The sequence below is a fragment of the Diadema setosum genome, chromosome 6, assembly GCF_964275005.1.
Source record: "Diadema setosum chromosome 6, eeDiaSeto1, whole genome shotgun sequence".
NCBI classification, from domain to species: domain Eukaryota; kingdom Metazoa; phylum Echinodermata; class Echinoidea; order Diadematoida; family Diadematidae; genus Diadema; species Diadema setosum.
Window position 1 is genome coordinate 29,182,091 of NC_092690.1, and position 24,236 is coordinate 29,206,326.

The 24,236-nt window shown below is 37.3% G+C and overlaps 1 pseudogene; it reads right to left on the reverse strand.

Annotated features, from left to right (window-relative positions):
• Window positions 1–18,190: 18,190 nt before the first annotated feature.
• LOC140229694 (zinc finger MYM-type protein 1-like) lies at window positions 18,191–20,555 on the reverse strand (annotated as a pseudogene).
• Window positions 20,556–24,236: the final 3,681 nt, after the last annotated feature.

Below are 24,236 nucleotides of genomic sequence, written 5' to 3' on the forward strand. Positions count from 1 at the left end.
GGGTAACAATAGACCTATATATATCTGTTTTACCCATTTTCGGTAAAATTATGGAGAAATTAGTATGTAAACAGTTTTACAGTTATTTGATTATTGAATAAAAGTTAATCTGGCTGAAGACCGAAACATTCGACCGAAACAGCTCTGTTGAATGCGACTGAACATTGGTGAGATTCCATAGACGAGGGTGATCTGGTAGGAATGGTGGCCTTAGATGTGAAAAAAAAACAAACCTTGACACTGTCCATCATGGCATCTTATTGTATAAACTCAGAAGAACGGGATAAAGTAAAAGAGCTCTCACATGGTTTCACAGTTATTTACAAGATAGGTAACAGTGCACTGTTGTCAATGGTGTTATGTCATCAATGCAGAAAGTAGATTGTGGTATCCCACAGGGAAGTAATCTGGGAGCTTTATTGTTTACACCATACATCAACGACCTAGCAAAGTGCATAAAGAATGGAAAGTCTCCCTCTACGCTGATAGCACTTGTATTTATTTTTCGGACAAAAACCCTTCCACCGTCATTGACAATTTGAATGAAGAACTAGAATTAATAAATCTATATCTGATCCGACATAAACTGGCTTTGACTACAAAGAAATATGAGTTTATGCTGATAGAATCCAGAAGAAGAATCAGAACTGCTGCTGTCCCTGATGTCACTATCGGAGGATGCACATCACAACGTGTAAAGAACTTGAAACACTTGGGAGTTATGATTGATGAATGCCTGGACTCGTCAGTTCAAGTGGTAACATCACGGAAAAAGATTGTGCAAGATATTTTGTTGAAGCGGATTAAGTATTTCATTGGTCAAAAACCGCGCTTGAACGAAAACCACAGATTCATTGTACAAAACAGAGCAGTGCAAACTCTTATTGGAGTAGATTGGACAGTTTCTCCTGGTACGGTATTTGATATGCTTAAAGATTACAAGACCGAAAGATTGTTCTTTATTTTATGTGTAAAGTAGTTCATGATTTAGTGCCTAAATGCTTGCAGCTCCATTTTGCTTTTAAGAGTTATAATGACAGTCTGAGACAAACGATACAGAATTGTATATTACCGCCGATACGCACTGAGTTAAAACGAAGGAGCATTAAAGGACTAATTAGGGAGATGATTGTAAAGTAACAAGTTTGGGTGAGTTTAAAGGGCGAGTATACGATGATGAAAGTGCTCTAGTTAGAGTAAAGAAATTGTTATTGTTGAGATAACAATTATAATCATATGTTTTATCATAAGAGTTTGTTTAAGTGATAATTATATGCAAGAGGTGGATGGGTTGTGGGGATGGATGTTTGTGTGTGTTTGTGTGCATCGGGTGGAGAGGGTAGTTATAGAGAGGATGTGCAGTGTTTGTATTACATCAATCAGCGACCTGTCATTATTAGTTTAAAGCGTTATTCTTTTCCTTTTAAACGTGTGTATTGGAAATTTTCTGAGTATCAAAGTTGGTGTATCTTTAATTGCTTGTCATTAAAAAGGTACTTTTGTATTTGAGATATTTTCGTGCTATAAAATCTTAATCAAAATGTCATTTCATTTTTGTAATTTGATATTTTGTCTTGCCTGTGATATGTAAATTAGTTTGTGTAGTTTTATGTAGGTTTTATTTATTTTGTTTCGATGATGTATTATGTTATGTATACTTTTTCATTGCACGGACTAACTGAAAAGCAGCCGTGGCTGCTGTTAGTACAGTGATTAAATCAAATGAATGAATGAATGAATGAATATACGCGTGCCTGTGCTTGGATGTCTTGTCCGCTACTAGCGGTTTCACGCTGGGGCGATCTTCAGGCATGCTTCACAGCATCGAACTCTTTTCATCAATCCTCAACAAACTATACCCAACGGAAATATAATTATATACATGCTCTCGCATAATAGGTGTTGTGTGTGAGTGTTCCTGAATATCTACGCATAGGCCCTACTTGAGCTTTGGATGAAATCTAGGAATATAACTCTAATTTTCTTTTCAAATTTTCCTGTCACCCTGTTACTTTTTTTTCCTTCTAGAAACATCTCTGACACTTCATCCAGCTAAGAGAACATGCAGCGTAATTGAACTTTCCTGCCAGTTCTACCAGTTCAAAGCACATGATTTGGACGGTAATTCTTCCTATTGGGAAAATCAGAAGGGAGGAGGAAAATCATGTTTGTGTTTCCTGTTGCCGTTGGTTTAATTAACATTTCTTTATTTCCAATACAACGCACTTACTGCAAGTGCAATGTGTTTTATTAAAGACAAGCATTCGAGAGGGAAAGAGAGAGAGAAAAAAGAAAGAGTAAGGGTACGATTAGATGATCTAATGACGTAATTCATCAACAGCCAATGAGAATGTAGAACGATGCGAGAGGGCGGGTATCTGGCAGACTGATGTAAGCCCCTACTTCTGAGAAACCACTTTTGCTAAAGTAACCAACATTTAGTATGGCATTGTTCCTGATTTCATCGAACCTCCCAGAGAGTGAAGTTCTGATTTTACTTTTCAAGTCTTCTCGTCCTCCAACATTTTGTGTAGATAATCATTCTCCGTGCGTCTAATCAGGTGAGTTCACCTAATTTTCGGGGCCTCGTTCAAAGGAAAGAAAATGCGATTTAACTGTGCTATTTCTTGTGGTATTGCTTTTGTGTTATCATTTATGATTAATGAACGAATCATGCACCCTGCATTTTCTTTGTTCTTTGGACTCGGTTACCAACTTAGATTCCTTATCCGTTTGAGAAACAGAGTTGGAATTAAAGTTCATAAAAAACCCCCATTACATTTGCAGTTTTCATGTTCAAATGATTACGTTAGAAATATGACAAAATACTATACCTATAGTATTTGTATTCTATTCATTCTAGCTTATCCTGTCATCTAGACATTGGCATTACAGTTATTTTTCACCATGTTTGCTTACCTCCGCTATCTTTATCATGTCCCTAACTTCCCTAACTAAATTCTTGTTATTGTTAAGAGATCGTACGTTTTAGTCAACATCATGCTTTATTTGATGACTCACTTCACTAATTTCCATAATTATCAATTTTTTGTTGTAATTGTTATTGTATGTATGTATGTATAGGCCCTATGTTTGTATGTATATATTTATTTCATTATCATTACTCTTTTATAATCATTATGTACAATAAATGTTGCAATACGGTGCACCTTACCCGACAAGCGTTCGCTTTTTTTAGGTGTTGCCCAAAAGAAATCTCTGTAATATTTCACCTTGTTTTTTATGCGAAATAAATAAATTGAACTGAACTGAAATGAATTGAAGATATGATTTGACAACGTAGAACGCATGTTTGAAGCGTTCACCTGAGAAGTAAGGCAATGCGAGCGTGAATGGGAATGTATGTAATAACTTTTCGTCTTCGCACTCTTGAAAATGATTGACAAGACTAGTGCTTAAATGTGACATTTGCGGCCAGTACGTGGTGGCTTTAAGTTCCTATAACTATTTCTATCCGATGCATTTTCAAATCAGAAAGGCTTTTCGACGCCAAACATCCGAGATGTACAACTTCGCGTGGGCATTCTTTGTGATAACTGTACTAAGTCAAACAGATGTCATTTCGGCAGCTTGTAACCCACCGCGAAGAAAAGGTTAGTGAACATCGACAGATGATATCATTGTCAAGCTAGTTTGACCGTGGAGCTACAACAGTAGCTCCATGCTAGTTAGACGGAGTAAATGAATGGAGACCGTAGTATAAACAACATAAGAACTTGTAGAGGAAATACACTGTATGTACAAAGCAAAAGGCATAACGAGACCGAAACGAGTCGCTCATTGTTTGACACGAAGCATCATTCTCCTCAGTACTGAAAATCATGTAAGAAAATCTAACGACTCATCTAAAGTTAAAGGATTCAATTGTCATAAATACATTGACAAGAACAAGAACAAATGGGATATTCCCACGACAACTTAAAGTAGCAAAAGTTATTCCAGATTTTAAGAAGGGGGACAAACACCGGCTACAAAATTAAAGGCCAATATCATTGTTGTCAGTTTTTACTAAATTGTTTGAAAACTTATTTTATGCTCGATTGATATCATTTATTGACAGTAATAATATTTTGTATCATCAGCAGTTTGGGTTCGACATGGTTATTCTACGTATATGGCGCTACTTGAATTGATGGAAAGAATATCAAATGCATTTGAAAATCGTGAATTCTTGGGCGGAATATTTTTAGATTTAACAAAAGCATTTTATTGTATAGACTATGGATTACTTATTATGAAATTGAAATATTATGGAATAAGAGGAAATGTTTTGAATTGGTTTAGAAGTTATTTATCAAATCGCACACAATATATAGTAGTAAATAATACAAAATCAGAATTGTGCAATGTGAATACAGGCGTTCCTCAAGGTTCTGTACTGGGCCTTTATCTCTTTTTGCTATTTGTTGATGATTTGCATTTGTAAGCCCTAATTTGTATTGCATATTATTTGCCGATGATACAAACCTATTTTTCTCAGGCCGGGATGTGCATGAAGTCAACAATATTATTAATTCAGAAATGCAGAAAGTGTATTCTTGGTTTACTGCAAATCGTTTGGTTTTACATATTGATAAAACATGTTATATGGTATTTAAGACAAAGAATAAGGTAATAGATGAAGATGCTTTATAAATATTTACAGGTAGTGTCAAAATCAAGCAGGTCAATAGAGTAAAATTTCTTGGTGTTACAATTGATGATGGTTTAACTTGGAAAGGTGATTTTGATGATATTTGTATTAAAATAAGTAGAATTTTTGGTGTCATGAATTATCTGAAACATATATTTCCTTTAAAAATTCTTTTGACCATGTATCATACAATGATTTCCCCACATTTAGCGTATTGTGCAATAATATGGGGGTCATAGTTCGTTATATTTATTAAATCGGGTTTTGATGTTAAAAAAAAACGTTTAATAAGAATACTCTGTAATGTAAATCCGTTTGCACACACTGCAGTACTGTTTAAGAAATTGAAAATTTTGAAAATTGATCAAATTGTGCAATTACAAGTGGCTACATTTATGTTTTCATACTTTAAAGGTATCTTACCTGTCACGTTCCGTAATTCGTTTACCCCAAATAGTGCAATCCATGCCTACAACACTAGACGTGCCAACGAGATATGTTTACCTTTTTACAGACATAAGTTCTCAAAGACTACAATAGATACACTGGAGCAAAATGCTTGAATGAATTACCAACTTTTATTAAAGAGAGTCCAACACTGTCATCTTTTAAACGTAAATACAAAATGTTTTTAATCCAAAGTGCAATTGAATAATTACTGTAATAATTTTGCCACTTTTCCCCCTTTTTTTATTGTTGTGATGTTTCTTTGTTGTTTTTGTTCGTTAATGTATATTTGATGGAAATTGCGTCCTATTTATCGTTTGTAAGGGAATCGGGCTCGATAGGCTTCATACGGCCTTTACTGATCCCTCACGTGCTATGTTTGTACTTTTCTTTTCTGTTTTATTGTGAATGTGATGTTTTCTTTTCAGCATGTGAAATAAATTTGAATTTGAATTTGAATTTGAGACATCGACACAAGGAAGTCCCTGTTAAAACCGCTCTACCATTGCTAAAATACGTAGATCTAAACCAAGGTGACAAATAACTCACTTTTAACGCAAAATGAAGATAATTAAGATCATTCTGATGAATTATAATCCTAGCCTGATGCAAACTGAGCGCTATAGCCGACTTCATTGACGTTCTGGGTACGAATAAACTCCCTTGGCATATCATATCAATAATTCATATCAGTTTGATAGTGCATGTGAAAGTGTGTGCTTGTTAGTACACTGGCTGTGTGTGTACTTTTGCATGTTTACGCGTTTATATACATAATCAACTCTGTCTTTCCTACACAGTCAGGTGACAATACAAATTATAATCTGTAGGTTTCAACCACTGAAAATCAAACTACTATGGAATTGCGTGTACAGACACAGTTTATTTTTTCCCCATCATCATGCCATGTCAAATTTCATGGCATACCTAGCCCCAATTTTCCTGTCATACCTGGCCCCATAGTGTCTGTGCCACAAATGTGATATGTTACATAGTTTATACGTTTGCATTCTAAAATCCTAGTAAGTATTGTTCATAGTATCAGCATCATATATCAATGAGTAAAATGTACAATAGTATATAGAAGAATTTAAAATGAATATGTTTTATTGGTATAACAAATTGGTGCTGTCGTTGTTTTGTTCCAGTGTTCCACGTCTTACAAGCTTGGCTTTTTTAGTGGAACACTGTTTTCCATCATTGTGATTATTTACTATTTTTGTTGCCATGGCAAAGTGCATTGTTTCTTTTTTACATCATTCATGTATATTCTTTATATTGTATTGAAAAAAAAAAATCTTTATCAGACGAGTGTAAGAGAAATGGAAAAAAAAATTGTATCACTTTGGATTATGTCAACTTTTTCTTTTTTTTTTTCTTTTTGATGATGGAAATAAATAAACTATTGAATATTGAATATTGAACGGACACCTTCGGAATTATCATAGTAACATGCAGTTGAAAGTAAGTCCATCATCAGATGGAGCAAAGTGAAATATAACACTTCTCAAGCAGTTCTCTCTTTCTTTGAAAAAGTGGATAAAGCTGTGTACAGTGGGCGTCTTCCTGGACCTCTCCAAGGCCTTCGATAGCATTGATCATAAAATATTACGTCATAACTTATGCCACTGTGGTATTCGTAGTAAGGCCTTTGAGTGGTTCATGAGATATACTAATAGCAAACAATATGTTTCGTTATCTGGTCAGAACTCCTCATGGTAGTGTGTCAGTACCTCATTCGGGTTTTTTTTTTTTTGTACAAAAATGATATAACAAATGCTTCTAATATTTTATCTTTTGTACTGTCTGCTGATGACTCAAATGTATTTCTTTTTCATTCAGATCCCCACATTCTGGTTGATACGATAAACTCTGAGCTTAAAAAAAAAATATGTTGGATAAGGTCAAGTAAGTTGCCGTTTTTTAAAACTAAATGTATGTTATTAAGTCATACTTTCGACAGTCCCTCCAATATTACACTAATAGATTATCAAGTTGTAGATGAAGTTTCTGAAATGAAATTTTTAGGTTTGCTTATTGACAATAAACTCTCTTGGAAAAGGTATCATGTATAGAAATGATTTGGTGATGATGAGGGAAATTTGTTGACCCGTGAAGAATGTGAACAGAAATTTGTTTGAAATCTATATTACCTGTCTTATTATTCGGTAAGTCATGTAATCAATAATTAGTGTCGGTATGGTGTTTATTTTGAAAGATGTGAATAGATCGCAGATCCATTACTGCCGTCTATCAAAATACTACTGCAAGATTTTTTTTCTTCAGAATTTATTAGCCTCCAGTAAGGCAAATTACAAGAATGAAGTGAATCTCCTTTCATTCTGATATAGTAGGCGCCTACTCTATTGGAAGGAGCACAGTGTCCTACAGTGTGGTCACAGTGTGGTCACAAAGTCGACTTCGTGAAAACACTCGACTTTAACAGTGTTGAGATGATTTCACACTGTGGTTTGGTTTTCACGGAGTGTTCATACGGTAATATTCTGTGTCACACTGTGAATATTGATGGGTCACAATGTGTTCACATTGTGTTCTCACTGTTTTTCTCACACTGTGAGACACTGTATTTTATCCAGCAGGGTATAGCTACGTGTATGTAGGCCTAATAAAATTGCAAAAAAAGAAAAGAAAAGAAACCCAAACTATAATTGTTTCGTGACTTTCTAATATACTCCTAGAATCATTTGAATATTCTATACGGTATCAAAGTGTTACTATCACAAAGGCATTTTATTGTTTAACTAAAAATAAAGTGAAGAAGGTGAACAACTTGACAGAAATTTCGTTAAATTGAACATAAGATTAGAAAATTATTGAATTATAAAATTAGAGTCTTTTTATCGAATTTAAGGAAAATGGAAGACGCAATGGTGTCAGCACTAAACTATTATTCTGTTCTTTCAATCGTTTAGACACATAAACATAGCTAAACCATGGTCGATGATTTAGCAGCTTCTAACTCTTTCCTTTTGAATGTCATCATCAATTTAAGAGACTATGGCAAGAGATTAAGTGCAGGGTATATAGGCCCTACATCTCAAGATGATTAAGAAATTACTCCTATTATCATTCGTTGGAACTGGACAGTCACTCTTGTTCTTATTTTTCTGGTGCAACGTTTCATTCTACCAAATCTATAATGTGAGAAGTCGTGGTCCGTAACACATAAAGAGATGAAATTGAAATCCTGGATAGTGTAGACAGGGGTGTAGTCTGATGCAAGGTGTGTTTATTCTTGCCCCTCCACACCCACCAATTCCTATAGATGGAACTGCGCTCGTTACCGTGGTTAATGTGTCGGCGAGTGCACCAGCCACAATCCAGAGTCCATGCTATCCGGATGATTACCGGAATGAGAACTCGTTCCTCTGGTGGATCCAGAATCAAGAAGGGTGTGGCCTTGGTCTGGCCGTGGTGGAGATGAAAAGAGGAAGAAGAGATAGCATGATACTATCATGGAATGCAATTAATGCAGGAGATCACGATCTTCATCCGGGTGAGTCAATGTTCACTCGTAGGTTTTTGTTTTTGTTTGTTTTTGTTTGTTTGTTTTTTTTTTTTTTGCCGGATTAGCAGTGGTTTACATTGCATTTTGCTTATTTCCTATTTCAGTTTACCATCTTCTCGGTCATAAATAGCTGTAATAGTCTGTAAAACTGTACCATGAGTTACTTTTCCCTTTCTGTCGATTTTAAGGAAAATTCTGTGTAATGTTCAGGTGTTTGCATTTGAACAGCTATAAATTGGTTATGCGGGATAAAGATTTTCAGAATCTATTGCTATTGGGATGAGGAATATGAATATTTTTCAAAATATTTATCTAAAACAACTCACAATGAACAAGAATGATGTCATGGCAGCTTCACAATGAGAATGTATAATAATTTATATATATATATATATATATATATATATATATATTTTTTTTTTTTTTGGGGGGGGGGGGGGCGTCAAGGAAGCAGAACAGAAGAAAGCATGCATAAATTCCACTTATAGGCGAACTTGTTAAGCAAGTGGTATTCCACTGAATTGCATTTTTGATACACAACTGATATCGATATGTCTCCTACATCATCATCCTTGTTCAGTGTAATATGTATTCGGCTTTTCATTGTATTGGTTTCTCTGCTCAAGGACAGCAGTACATTTCACAAATCTAGGCCTATACATGGAGCTGTCGATTTATGTAGGGCCTATTATATACTCCATGACAATTTATGAACATCGTCTGGACTAACCCTCGAGGTACAGAAGATTTGCAATGATTTTGATTTCCCCAGGCCTTTTTAAACTGCGACTGTAGATAACTTTCATTACCCTAGCTTTTACATGGCGATAAAGGTCTAGCAATTACTGTAAGACATTGTACAAGCGACAAAGAATAATGTTAAGAGACAATAGAACTGAGGTTTAACATGGGCAGAATAATTTGGGACAAGATAACGAGGCAACATTTTTAGCTTCTCTCAATGTTGTTCCAGCAATACTTCTGAGGGAGAGGTTGAATTCTACCATTAATAATGTTAAACGAAACGTTTATAGTAATGTTGTTGCATGTGTGTGTATGTGTGTGTGTGTGTGTGAGTGTGTGTGTGTGTGTGTAAGAGTGTTGCGCGTGCATGTGTGTCAATGAGTATGTCTCTGCGGGTAGCCTTCAAACTAGACAGTTGGAAAAGGCATTGTTTTTTTATAAGAAGATCCTAAAAGATTGAGATCAGTCAGAATCAGGCGTGACTGACACCTGAACGTTAGGGGCTGTTTATGCTCGGTCACAGAATGTAAGCGAATAAGACATCACTGCAAACACTGAGGCGAATATGCTTAGGTAAGGCATGTTGCCATTTTACGCTGGTGCACGCACTAAGCTGATAATAACTCTCTTTTCCTTCATGATAATGATGATAATAAAGATTTGACGAAGAAGCAAAGGATGCGACTGGAAAGGAGGCAAATAATCTTCACGTTCATGGACACACAATCTGCTTGGCTATCGTACGGCGTATCCGGCATCGAGAGTGGTTTAATTTTCCATATCGAAGTGTATCAGATGTGTAGCTCACGTAAGTACTAGTATACACCTACGACTGCGCCACTAGTGGGCATGTACATCACTGATCTAAATAAGAACTGTCTGGATATCACAGGCCAATCGCTTCAAAGCACTGATCTCTACCGAAAGGGAATACTCTATTACAGTACTCTCCGCATAATCGGGTAGGCTCGGGCAGAGCGTTTCTTATGCGATTAAGCGGAGTACCCGATTAACAGAAGAACACGTCTCATTCACAATTGACACACACAGTGTGTATGTACATGCATTGTACACTGCGCCAAACACCTACACTGTATGCTTAACACTCGTGCTTGCACTGCACTAATATACATACCTTGCACTTACTCAGTCACGAGCTATAATTTACACTCTTTTTATGGACAAAATTAATCACTCCCCAAATGGTCCATCTTCTGTGCAAATTAAGCAGAGAAAGTGAAAATTTGACATTCATGATTTCTTTAAGTGTTATATCTGCTATAAAATGTGGGTAGAAAGTAGATAAGAAGGAAATTATTTACCCATTTATGCGGAGAGGCAACCCGATTATCGGGTAATTTTAATGTGCATTGGAACTGATTTTGATATTACTACCCAATTAAACGGAGAGTACTGTATTCCCTTATACAGAGATCGGGGTGCTATAAACCACCGCTCCATGCACCATCTCAAGTCTTGTGGCAATGTGGAAAACGCAGAGGTCAATAATATGGCTATTCTAGTGAATGAAATTCAGCAGTTATTGCTCAGTTGAAGAAGAATGAAGCATAATGGAGATGATTTTATTAAAAATTAATTTTTATAGTCAACATGTCATATTGTTTCCAAAGTATAAGATAAATTGTTCAATATATTCTGGACACTGGTACTATACCGCAGAAATGGACGAAAGGTATTATTTTCCCATCATAAGAGTAAAGGTGACAGAAAAATGGTATAGACAATTACAGAGGCATTTAGTTTTTAAAGCTGTTTTTGAAAATTATTTACATCGGTTATAATATGCCGCCTTTCTATATGTATGTAAATAATAATAGCATTATTGGACCGGAGCAAGCAGGGTTTTGGAATTCTCTGGATAATAGTATGAGACAAGTTCTAAGTTTAAACACATTCACATTCAAACTAAAGAAGTTGTTCATAAATTCCTATATAGCGGAATGAGTCACATTTTAGTTAGCCTTAATTCTGAGCTTTCTTTTTTATTCGTCATACTCATTCTTTTCTTTTATCTATTCCTTTCCTATACATATACCTCGGTGATCTATCTCACCTTGTGCCTCGTGCTGGTATAGACCCTTCATCTCTTCTCCTTTCTCGCCTTTTTCCTGTCCTCATGTCTCTTTCTGCTTCTTCTTTCAAAATTTTTTCCTCTTTTTCCTTCACTGTGTTCTTTTTTTTTCTCTATGTATTTCTCTTCACAAGAGAGGTTACTAGTCTTGTGTTTGCTTGTCCGTGTGTTTGTTTGTTTGTTTGTATACGTCTGTATGTGTTGTGCACCTCTTTATTATAATTGCTTCCTTGATGTTATTTAGTCTTTTTGTCCACGAGGAGACTGCAAAATACAAACTTAGCTTTTTAGCATGTCTCCTCCATTTCCTGCAACTTTCACGACTTTAGTTTTAATTTAATTTTCATTTGCTTTTGTGATGAGTAGTTTCGTTAACTTCATGTATTTTTCTTGGTTATACTACATTGTATTGATATTGTGTTATTTTGTGTATGAAAATGTTTTTCATTGTTGGAAATGAAATAAACAAAATGAAATGAAATGAAATGAAGGATTTCGTAAAGGTTATTTAACAGCTGACCATATATACTAACTGTCAAATTCTTACTCGATTTTTTATAGAAGTTATAAGAATACAACCATTTTTTCGCATTGACTGATTATCGCAAAGCCTTTGACAGTGTAGATAGGGTCACTTTATGGAAAACGTTGTTGAGTAATAGTATCAATGGTAAATTGTTTAGTGTCATATATAATATTTACAAAGAGACAAACACGCAAAGTCATGTATGAAACTATAAATGGTGTATAATCCTATTTCTATCATTGCCTTGCTGGTGTGAGGCCAGGAGAAAACTTGTCATATTTTCTTTTTGCAATATATTTTAGTGACCCTGACTTGTACTTATTCAAGAAATATGGCGGGTTACCAACTCTCCGCGACAGCATATAGGCCTATGTTACAAAGTTATGATTCTGTCTTGGTTCTAAATATAGTTTTAATATTATACGCTGATGACACCATAATTTTAGCAGAAAGCAAAGATCAATTACAATTAGCCATGACTGGTATGAAAGAATATTGTGATAAATGGGGTCTCCAAAGTATGAGCTCTTTCTACCTGCATTTTGGTAACCAGCAACATAGATGTCAAGTGCTGCTATTCTAGTAAATGTACGCTAATGGCAAATCATTGTTTTAAAAAAGAGAAATTGCCTCGTTTACTGTTTACTGTATTTCATTAGTGAACGCTGTTTGAGACGGTGGTTGCGGGCGTGTGCACATTGTGTAGTACGTTTTGTTGGTTGACTGGGAATTTAGAGTGTTGGTGACAACTGAAATGATTTTTTTTTCACAAATTTGTGATAATATAGAAAAAAAATCGAATTGCAAACAAACAAGTTATTACATGTCTGCTCCAAGGACATAGAACTTGGCCAAGGATTAATATGATCTGCAATATAGACTCGATGATATAACCGACTTAATGATGGGAAGGGGAAATGAGGCTGTTATTGCATTGTACGCATTTCATTTCTACTTCCTTTTTACTTCTTGTTTTCTCTTTTGAGGGTGATATTTGCCTTACTTTTTTACACAAATCCGGGATACATAATAACATTTTTATGTCGCCAACTAAGTGTGCGTTCCAAACAACGTTCATGTAAACAATCAACCATCATAAAAGAAACATTTAGTATAAGTCTTCTGCGGGAGAATACATCAAAATAAAATGCAAACACCTCGCCTTAGAACATTACAAAAGTAAAAGTGATTTCGTGCCTATCCCTTGCAGGGCTCCGTTTCAGGGCCTGAGAATGCAAACTATATAGCATTATGAATTCCAAAGCATTCTCGGGGGAAGGGGTGAGTATGCAGGATGGGAGATTTGGTATCGTAATTTTTCCCAGTAACACGTGATTTGTTATCACGGTTTCCATGACAACCATTTCCGAACATAGTAAACAATTTATATATAACTCTTAGGTTTCATTGTTAAACATAGATTAGTTAAATTGATACATTTTTCACACACACACAAAATGTTTCAACACTTTCGTACGTTTTACAATCATGAATATTTGAAATTTTCAGGGAGTGACCTAATGATGATCAGTTGCCATGGTAATAACACTACTGATTTTATTTTATTTTTATTTTTATTTTTATTTTTATTTTTTTTTTGGGGGGGGGGGAAGAAGCACATTTCAGTCATATCAAGGTGCCACAAAGGGTTTTGCAGTCAGCTATCCAACCTGTCCATTGACTTCGCCAATTATGTAAGATAAATACCTACACGCACTATACCATGTACAATATGGGCTTACGCTACACATTCGATTTTTCATTCAAAATGCGCGTCCGGTAAAAATACATCGTCCCATTTAGGATAACATGAAACGAGTTATCTTTCGCCTTATTTTGTAATTTCTTTGCTGCATAAGATATCAGAACATATATTATATTTCGGAAAAATAAAAACTTTTGAATAGATTGATTTAGGTAGTTTAAAAAAACTTTGAAATATTGGTAGATTTTACAAAGTACAATTTTGAGTAAATCAAGTTTTTATGTTTCATTGCACCATATATGTGCGTGTAAAAATTCTACATTCAAATGCATATTAGTCAGGTTCTAAACTTGAAAGGGAAGATAACACATTTCTAGTTTGAAAGGTACTTATCAACCATTACTTATTTCGGTAAAAAAAACAAAAATCGTGATTTTTGACATTCTTTCAAATTTTGTGCTAAAAAAGGCATTTTTCGGCAAAACGCGCTTGACATCCGGCCATACGCTAAACTTGAGTATTTTTGCAAGACTTTCAGCTGGAAAACTTAGCATTAACAAATTTTGCCGTCCAAAGTAAAAAAAAAAAATCGTCTTGGCTGGCCTACTATAAATCGCTTGGCAACATTAAGAATAATCAACTTCTGGTTTAAATTAGTCTCGCAAGACGATTTCAAATTGTCTGCAATAGTGTATAACCTTATGTTTGTTTTGCATAGTAATAAATCAGTAGAGTGTAGTTAGATGCAGTTTATTGAGTCAACACTTAAAGGGAAAAATAGTTCTGGTACACCTGCAAAATTGTCGAATATCTCTCCAAAATGTACAGGTATGCTTAACCCTAAAGGGGCCGGGCTTTTTTGGCTATGCTCAGGCCGGGGGGGGGGGGGGGATGGATTCCGCCCCCCCCCCCCCCCCCCGAGATCTCGGCCATCGGTGGTGCGATCGCGATGAAATTTTGCATGCGTGAGACCCGCATCATAATCTACAAGATTGTCTCATAAGATTTTTTGAAACAATCAATTTCTAATTTTAATTAATTAATTATGCAAATTAAGCTCAAGATCATATTTTAGCCTAATTAAAAGCATTGAGAGTCTAATTTTTGGTCTGTAAATCTGTTTCAGCATATTCAACGATTGTACATCACAAAAACTTCCAAAATTCATTTCAATTCTTATGTATTTTATTGTTTTCAGAATTTCTTATGTATTTCTTTGTTTTTCAACTTTTGTTTTTTCTTTGTTTTTTCATTGGAAATTGTCACTGACCACTTTTCTACCATAATTGGCACAAAACTAATCAATGAAAGTGATTAATTGTAAAAATAATCAGGTTTTTATGACTTTCACGACAGAGCACTGTTTTCCATAGGAAATGTACACAAAATCACAAAATTGTGCCCGTTTTGGGGCGACATTCCACTACAAAAATGGGCGTGGCTTCGCAAAAGTATGCGCGGACGTCGCAACTTTGGTCTCAAAAGTTGCGCGAGACTTGAACAAACAAAGTCAAGAAGCCTCGCGACGAGGCCTTCTCGTGTAACAGAATTATAGCGCGAAAAGTCGGGGGGGGGGGGGCGGATTCCGCCCCCCGGCCCTTTTAGGGTTAAGAAATATGTGCAATAACGCTGCAATAACAAAATATTCGTTGGGTAACGATGAAAATGCGAAATATTAACCAAAAATGTTCGCATCTCAGAACTTACCCGATTGGGGTTCAGGCTAACTCGGACTCGGGGACAACTCGGCCTCACTTTGATGTTGGGCCCGAGCTGGCCCTCTGGATTGCACTGTGTTGTACTATGGGAGCGCTTTGCGTTCTGGCTGGTTGCAGTTATGTGCCGACTTGATACGACGCCTGCATCAAAGAACCTCTTTGGCGCGCCTAAGTATACAAAATGAATGTGCGCGTATGTATAGGATATGGCGATCACGAACTGCGTGTAATTGACTCTAATCCCGATGTGAATGTGACGCAAGCGCGCCGGAACACTTTTAGTTTTTTTTTTTTTTTTTTTTTTTTTTTGGGGGGGGGGGGGGGCAAAATCTCGACGGGGGCACATTTCTGTGACAGTGTGAGATCCTCGGCGAGGGACCGAAGTGACCGAGAGGGGGAGGGTGTGGGATGGGGGATACCCGGCCCCTCCCACGGTAGGGACTTTTTGTAAAAACAGTAAGAATGCGTTTACAGAGCATTTAAAAAACCCAAATTTCTAGGGAGTTAAACATAGTAAAAAATCACTGCAAAGGACAATGATCGTAACTTATGAAAACTTTTCATTATACAGAGTGCCCTGCGGGCAAGGCGAGTAAGCACCTTATACAGATTTTCACGTCCGATATTTGCGTGTTACGCTATCATTGGTTCAAAATAACAGAAGTCATTTTTGTCATGCAAATTCCTTTCAGAAACATACACATTAACGACGACAGCGAAAGCTCAGAATCATTGCAATTTTTCGTTTCTCTCACGTTTTTTAATTTCTCAGAAAGTAATATCATCTTAATCAGCCAGTACACATTATTCTTCAAGTGATATAGATGTAATCATGTAAGGCATGTAAGGTAATGTTTAATCCAACGATTCAACAAGCAAGTGTACGTTGTAAGTACTATTCTCAATATCAAGTTTATTCAAGTAACGTCATTTCAGTAACCCCATATTGTACATGTATTTTGTCATATCATGCTTACGTGTAGCTAAAGGAAAATGTTCCTTCATTATACAGTGCGTCACAATAAAAAAGAAAATCTGTTTTATCAGCCTGGTGAGATGTCTTAGATGTCTTCATTGCCACACAAAATTAAAACAGACTCCATGCTTTATTATTAAGAACATTTTCTCTTCTTGCACTTGATACCAAACAAATAATATCCCAATCAAACATGAATGAGAACAACTACTTTAATTCATGCATGTTAAAAATTATGTTGAGTTGATATAACCAAGTTCAGACTGGTAAACCCTTGCTTGCCAGACTAAGAAGTCTAAGCAGAAGAAACGTGACAAAGGAGACCAAAGAAATGCTAATGAATGTCTTTTCAAATTCAAAACGTTATTTTGTTCTGACGTGGCAGACGCCGATAAGCCATTAAACCGCTTTTCTGCGCAAATCATTTCTGACATCACTATTTCAAATGGTCCGTGCTTGTCCAGGGTCAATACATTACACATCTTGTAACTAGGTGTCAAAAGAAAGAGGATAAACTTAATTTTGTACTTATAAACCTTTTCTGATAAATCATTACAGTTTTCTGAAAAAAAAACCCCGAAGTTGATTTATGAGTTTCTTTTTTCTGGAACGCACTTTTCAATGCCTCTCAAATCTTTTTAACATATTTTCAGGGGAAAAAAGTGAAAATAACTAGTAATTGATGAATATCAAATGCCAAGAAATATCCATAAGTAAATAATCATGGACTGACCAAAAAGAAAAACAAACAACAAAACATTACCGCAGCATAACATTGTAGATTATGTTACGTTACGTGAGAAGAAAACAAAATACATTCCACCGTGTTTTCAAGGAAATGTTATGAAGTAGCAGTGTGGCACATCTACTGTACTTGAATGAATACCAGGAAGGACAAAAGAATGAAAAGATCACTGTTTGTCAACGGCTAATATCTAGTTGTGATAGACAATGTTATTCGGCTTGTGCAACATTGAGATAAATATATAGGCTCTTATACTTCGTCACTTGAACTTTTTGATAAATAATATCATATCACACTTGTATCTTGTTTCGTGTTGTAATTATCAGAACATGAGAGTATATATGGGCTAGCTCGCATTACGAAAATGATTCAATTGTGCCTGAATACAACATGGACATGCCTGTATGAAATCATGGACTGACCAAAAAACAAAAAACAAAAAAATATTACTACAGCATAACATTATAGATTATGCTACATTACGTGAGAAGAAAACAAAATACATTCCACCGTGTTTTCAAGGAAATGTTATGAAGTAGCAGTGTGGCACATCTACTGTACTTGAATGAATACCAGGAACGACAAAAGAATGAAAAGATCACTGTTTGTCAACGGCTAATATCTAGTTGTAAAATACAATGTTCTTCGGCTGGTGCACCACTGAGATAAATATGTAGGATCTTATACTTCGCCACTTAAACTTTTTGAAAACAATATCGTATCAAACTTGTATCTTGTTTCTTGTCGTAATTATAAGAACATAAGAATATATATGGGCTAGCTCTCACTACGAAAATGATTCAGATGTGCCTGTATAAAACAAAAAATACAATCACTCTTCTAACATGTATAATGCATATATTGTTTGTCTCAGTCACTTCACCCCAACAGTCCCCGGGATCCCCACAGATTACATCTATGATCTAGATGAAACATAAAACAAAATAATAATGAGTTCATTTCTAATGGAGATAGCAAGAACACACAGTGAAAAGGCTAATGACAAACAAATACCAAATAACGGACAAACTTCGAATGTCGTACTGCCCACACCTTAGTCCTTTTTAAGATGAGTAAATGTATGTCTTCTCTTGCTGTCTCCATTAGAAATGAACTCATTGACAAGGTCATACATGTCAGCTTTGTCTGCCTTGTCCTTATACAAGGATAAGATCAGAAGAGAGTTCAGCCTTCGCTGGCTCATTGTCGAACGGAGATAGGTTTTGAGTTGACGGAGTCTGCTGAAGGAGCGTTCAGCTGAGGCAGTGGTAGCGGGATGTATAAGATACAGCTTCACTAGCTTCATGACCTCTGGAATCATCGGCTTCATTGACGTCGCTCCAAGAGTGTCGATGATCTTGTCAACAGAAGGTGTTGACACTGTGGACAGTGTCGAGGTTTCCGACGCCAAATTCTCTAGTACTCGCAACTGCGCGTCAAGACGAGGGCCATCCAAATCATTTTTGTAGTGCTTCACCACACAATTTAGGGACTCGGATGATACCTTGTTTGTGGACCAGGCTGTCGTCAAGAGGTCTTCTGTGGCCAACAAGACCGGGATGCACTTTGATGCAATCCGATCTTCTAGCCCACTGATTACTTGGTCTAAAGCATCGAACCACACACTTCGGTACAGATCTTTAGGAGTTTTGAAGATATGAGGATCACTCTGCTGATATCGTCGTGGTGCTTTAGGCTGTCGGGGTAGCTCCGGGTCATCCTGTCCTTCCCGTTCTGCGTAGATGACTGCATTACTCCACGTTTCATCAAACGCCGTCTCTGTCCTCAGTGTCTTCAGGTTGTTGATAGCAACCTTTGTAAGCCTGACCCCCTGTCCGGCAGACACACGAGATCCCTGGATTGCCGTACTGAGTCGGTCGCTCAGTTCAAAGATAGCAAGACTGATGATGAGGGAAATCGTGAAGTCGAAAGTGGAAACTGCGTTAAGGAATCCACTGGCTCGTGACTGCATGTCTCGATCACTTGATCTGTTCTCGATTTCTGTCAGGGACTCTTTCACCACCTGCAATTGCTCTTTGAGACTGCTGAGGGCCTTGAATTTGACTGTGAATCGGGTTGGGCAAAGTGGCCTTACATGTGTTTGTGGCGAACTCAGTCCTTCTGCAACTGTTCTGACTATAGCACATCGCTTGGGGGAATCCCTGAAGAAGTTGATCAAGTCCGTTACGGTGGTAAGAAAGTTACGGAGCTTTGGCACATTCTTGACCATGTCTTGGACTGCTAAGTTAATGCAGTGCATGTGGCAGTGTGTGGTGGTGATTCTCTCATTCTCCTCTTGCAGACGGCTGGCGACACCACTCCTTTTTCCTTGGAATGTTGCTGCTCCATCAAAGCTTGCAGCCCGGCACAGAGAGATGGGGAGGTTATACCTTATCAGAGCATCTTTGATAGTCTTGTGAACTGACTCTGCGTCACACTCATCATCGCGTACATACCAAGGACGTTCTCTTCTACCAGCAATTCATCTGTTGCAACGCGAACGCAAATACAAAGTTGCTCCAACTTGGACACGTCAGTGGTTTCATCAGCAATGATCGCATATACCTTCCCTTGCATTTCTTCGGCCAACTCGCGCATCACAGATCTGGACATCATGCCAATCATTTCCTCTTGTATCTGGTGTGAGGTCCATGACGACTTTCTTTCGAGCCACCGATCGAAACCCTCAATGTCCCTACATCGCAGTGTCAACAAAGTATGAAAGTTGCTGTTATGGTCAGTGTGTCCTCGAATTGGTAATCCTTGTTTGGCAAGATACTGCAAAGTGGAGAAGATCGCATGAAGATACATTGTGTTCTTTTTCATCTCTTCCTTTGCGCTATGGTCAAGCCTCTCAGAAATGTTTCTCCCATGCCAGATCTGGTTCATTTTGTACACGAGTAGGTGATGACTTTCACTTCGCTCATGCTTTTGGAACGCCTGAGTTGCCTTTTTCCAATTCGAAAACCCGTTTTTGCTGAAACTTTCTTCCTCCCTTCCACCACCAGGAATTTTTCGCAGGCATCCTTGTCGGCATACGTGGCAAAATGCCGCTCCGTCACCGTTGTTTGCAGTTTGTTCCCATTCTAACCATGGGTATGAGGTATACCACTCAGGGCGAAACCGCCTACCTTGATTGTCTTTCTTGAAGTTAGCTGAAGTCGGTTGATTTGGTTTTTCCCTGAAAGGCCCTTCGCTGTTTTGTCCCTTCTGGCTATCATCTAGGCAGGGTTTTCATGGGTTGTGGGTGATTCTGATAAATCTTCTCTTGCCCGGGTTGATTCTGCAGTGTCTGTTGGCTCTTTCTTGTTTACTCGGGGGAAATATGCTAGGAGGGATCGCGATCCTTTCGCGTTGTCTTGGAGTTCTTTTTGCTCCTTCTGTTTCCTCCCTTCTGACCCAGACTGGTGCTTCTTCATGATCAGGATTCACAGTTACAGCAAATGAGATTGTTGAAAATCAAAAAACGATGTGAGCCTCTTGAAGATTACAAATGCTGGCATGAACCAATACTGGAATGAACCGGCAAACCTGCTTCTCTGTTGATAATTAATTTATCACGTTATTTTGATTGGTGTCACATATCGAATCCTTTCCCGCCAAAAGGACCGTTGCGCGCACTAGACGGGCACCACGATTATGCACAAGCCAGATCTCACAGCTGTTTACTGTGCATTGGGCCTTCGTACGTAACAGATGAAATCTAAGCGATGCAATTAGGTGTTGGAGGCATCAGTTCGAATGCGGATTGTTCTAAGTTAATTACATTATGCCTACCTTTAAATCTTTGTTCGCATCATTGGTACTGATGGATTCTTATTGATACTATGTTATATACGAACAAAACTTAGTGTTTTTTTTTTAGTAATGGAAATATTCTTACATTGCTAGAAAGCTTAGAAGAAAAGGAAAAATGTAAGGGTTTACTAAAAGTATGCTTCAAGGGGCACACTCATCGAAAAACGCGAAGCTACCATCTATATAACTACACTAAATTTACTTATGTATAAGTACCCCGTCAGGGGCGAAAATTTCTCATTTTTCATCTATGAATTGACAATTTTTAGACAAAAAGTGCCTTTATTGTTCATTTTGGTCGTGACGTTAGAAAACTGATGTATCATTTGTTACCTTTCAGGGGGCACATTGGGGGGGGGGGGGGCAAAAACTCGTTTTGCCCCCCCCCAAAAAAAATTATTTGGGGGGGGGGGGGCAAGTGCCCCCCCCCCTGCCCCCCCGCCCCCCCCCCCCCACTTCCGGCGCCCTTGATGTGACGTACGTAAGTACACTTCTCCGTTCAGTACAGGACTCCACGATCGCGAATTTAATCACTCGCGAAATCGTGGGGAATTCTGGATTCGCGACAATTTAGACTCGCGAAATATATGGCGTATACAGTAAGTTGCCTGAAATAGGGCCGAGTTGTCTCTGAGACCGAGTTAACCTGGATCCCTCTGGATTAAAGTCAGTATAACGACTTTTATTTTCGATCGCAAAATATTCCGAAACAACTCGTCATCCCGGTAAATCGCGTCAGCCAGGTAAGTTTCTTGGTAGACTCTCTCGATATATTGCAAGCAAATATGACATGTTGCCAGTCGGGTTCTCAAACCCTTACCAAAAGTACTTTTTTCCTCCGTATTTCTATCATATTCAAAATGTCACCACGTATGGAAGCACGGAAAATAAGAATTTGCATCTCCAATCAATATTTTTTTTTTTTTTTAAGCATCATTCACATCTAAAATTTCTCTTAAATATCTAACTTTGTTATCCGTTTATTTAAAACTTATACAAAATCTATTCGAATGATATAACTGTTCCTCATTTGACTATTTCATGTTCCCAGATAACGCGACGGATCTGTGTGGAAGCGCTCAACGGTGTGGACACGGAAGCACATGCACCGCTTTACTTGGAGGTTACACCTGCGCGTGTCCGCCCGGATACTTTGGTATCGACTGCACTAATGGTACGTAGCGCCAAGGAGGTTTGAGAAATGGAGTACCAACTGGCTGTAAACATTCAAACAGCTGTCAGTTTTCTTTTGACGTACAAAAGAATTTCACAGGCGCATTTGTGACTTTGATGATCGGTGTTCGATGCCGCCGTCTTTCCGAGCACAGAGATGATTCATTTGGAACGCTAATGTCGGCTATATTTTGTTTGTTTTTGTATTAAAGGAAATTAACTTTCAGCTAATGATAAGGCATATGAAAAATCAGGTAACTCCTGTCCAGGATTGTGTCAAAAAATGTCAATCTGAGCCGTACGTTGTGAAAATATTTGAATTGCACCCTTACTGGAAAGTCGATTTTATCATCTTTCCGATCATTTCCGACAAATGAAACTGATATGGTACAATCTTCAAATGTAGTATACTTTATTCATTATGAAAAATAAATGTAAAACATGTAAAGTCAGATAATTTCAATTCTTATTTCATCAATTTTTGTGGAATTTTTATTTGCACATCCCTTTGCCACATGAATCAATTGTCTTCCTATCTGTGAGGCAGCTCCAGTTAAGCACATACTTCAAATATTTCTTACTGGCGGCATCAAACATGGGATCAAAGGGAATAACACTTATTCAAATTTAAGAAATTCTTCCGTCGAGATGTTTTTCATTGCAACTGATTGACATTTACGTCGATGTAGGGCAATTTGTCAATCAGTTGCAAGGGAATAACACTGTTGTTACTCGATCTCTTGAACCTCCTTGGTAGCGCCAACAGCTCGAACAAAAGGCGAAGGGGCATTTTTTTTTTCATTCATTCATGTTTTTTTTTTTTTTTTTAAACCGGGGGGGGGGGGGGTGCTTGCGGGCGAGGGTACAACTGCTTTGTGTCTCAATTTTTGGTTTATTTTATCTTGTGTATGTTTTTCAGTTCCTCTGAAGCATTTCAACATGTTTAACACATAATAAAGATGTTGCAGATTTTTCGCTTTCTCAATCTTATCATTGCTTTCCTTCCACATTTCAGGTTGCTTCTTGGTCAGCCTATGAATGATCAGACTATGATGAAGACTGATCAAGATTGATCAAGACTAATAGAATATTCTCACTATAAAGTGTTGTCGTTGAAAGAATTATTATATGATACAATAACGCCCTCATATACCTTTGTTTACAGGAGAAAACCGCAGTTTTGTGAAGGAATGTCCTTCCTCTAAAGTTAAGTTTTAAACGATTGCGACGCTAACCCTACGACCCCGATACCGAAAAAAAAAACCCCACCAGCAACAACAAAACGTTGTTCTGCACATGCATGGGGAAATCTGTTCCCATATGCTTGTCCCGGAGAAGGCGCGTCAGAAATATAGGTTTCCCCCCACCAATTTCGCACTTTTGTCAATCCATTAGATAGAAAGTTCATTCAATATAGCAAATTCCCTCGTTATCGCACAATCTGTCTTTCAAAATTGCAACTTCTGCGTTCAATTAAGCTTTTCAGTCAATGAAACTTGGGACATGTGGCTTTCGAATTCGTAAAAGGGGCATTAAAATTGGCAGGTACTATACGTTCATTCAAATTCGCCATCACTCGCCAAAAGGGTTCTTTGAGTCATTCAATTTCGGGAATGGGCTGTCAAATTCCAAACATTTTCATTCAAATTAACGTCATGTTATTTCTTTGTGTGTGTGTGTGTGAAAAGGTGAGAACATTTAAAAGTGTATTTCTATGTAACTTTTTGTGTCATCCACACACTGTTAAGCAGTAAAAGGATAATTTTGTTTTGAGCCTGTAACTTAATTGAGTTTGTTGTTCTGTGGCGCTCCTTTTCTTTCATACATTATAGGTCTTCATGTACCAGTACAACAGATTAATTTCATCTTCTTACAGTCATGACAGCACAAGTTAGATACAGAAGATAGAAGAAGATAGGGAAAGAACTATAGAAACATTTGAGGATCAAAACCTTGATTTTCTATAGAACTGGCCGATAAGCGCTAAACGGCCAGATAAGTTGTGGCCACATACACTGTCTTCAGACTGGGAGACTCAATGACACATTGAAAAAAAAAAAACCTTTTGCCAAAATCTCTAAAAATGAATACGAAATTATGAAATATAATGATGCTTACAAAACAATGAC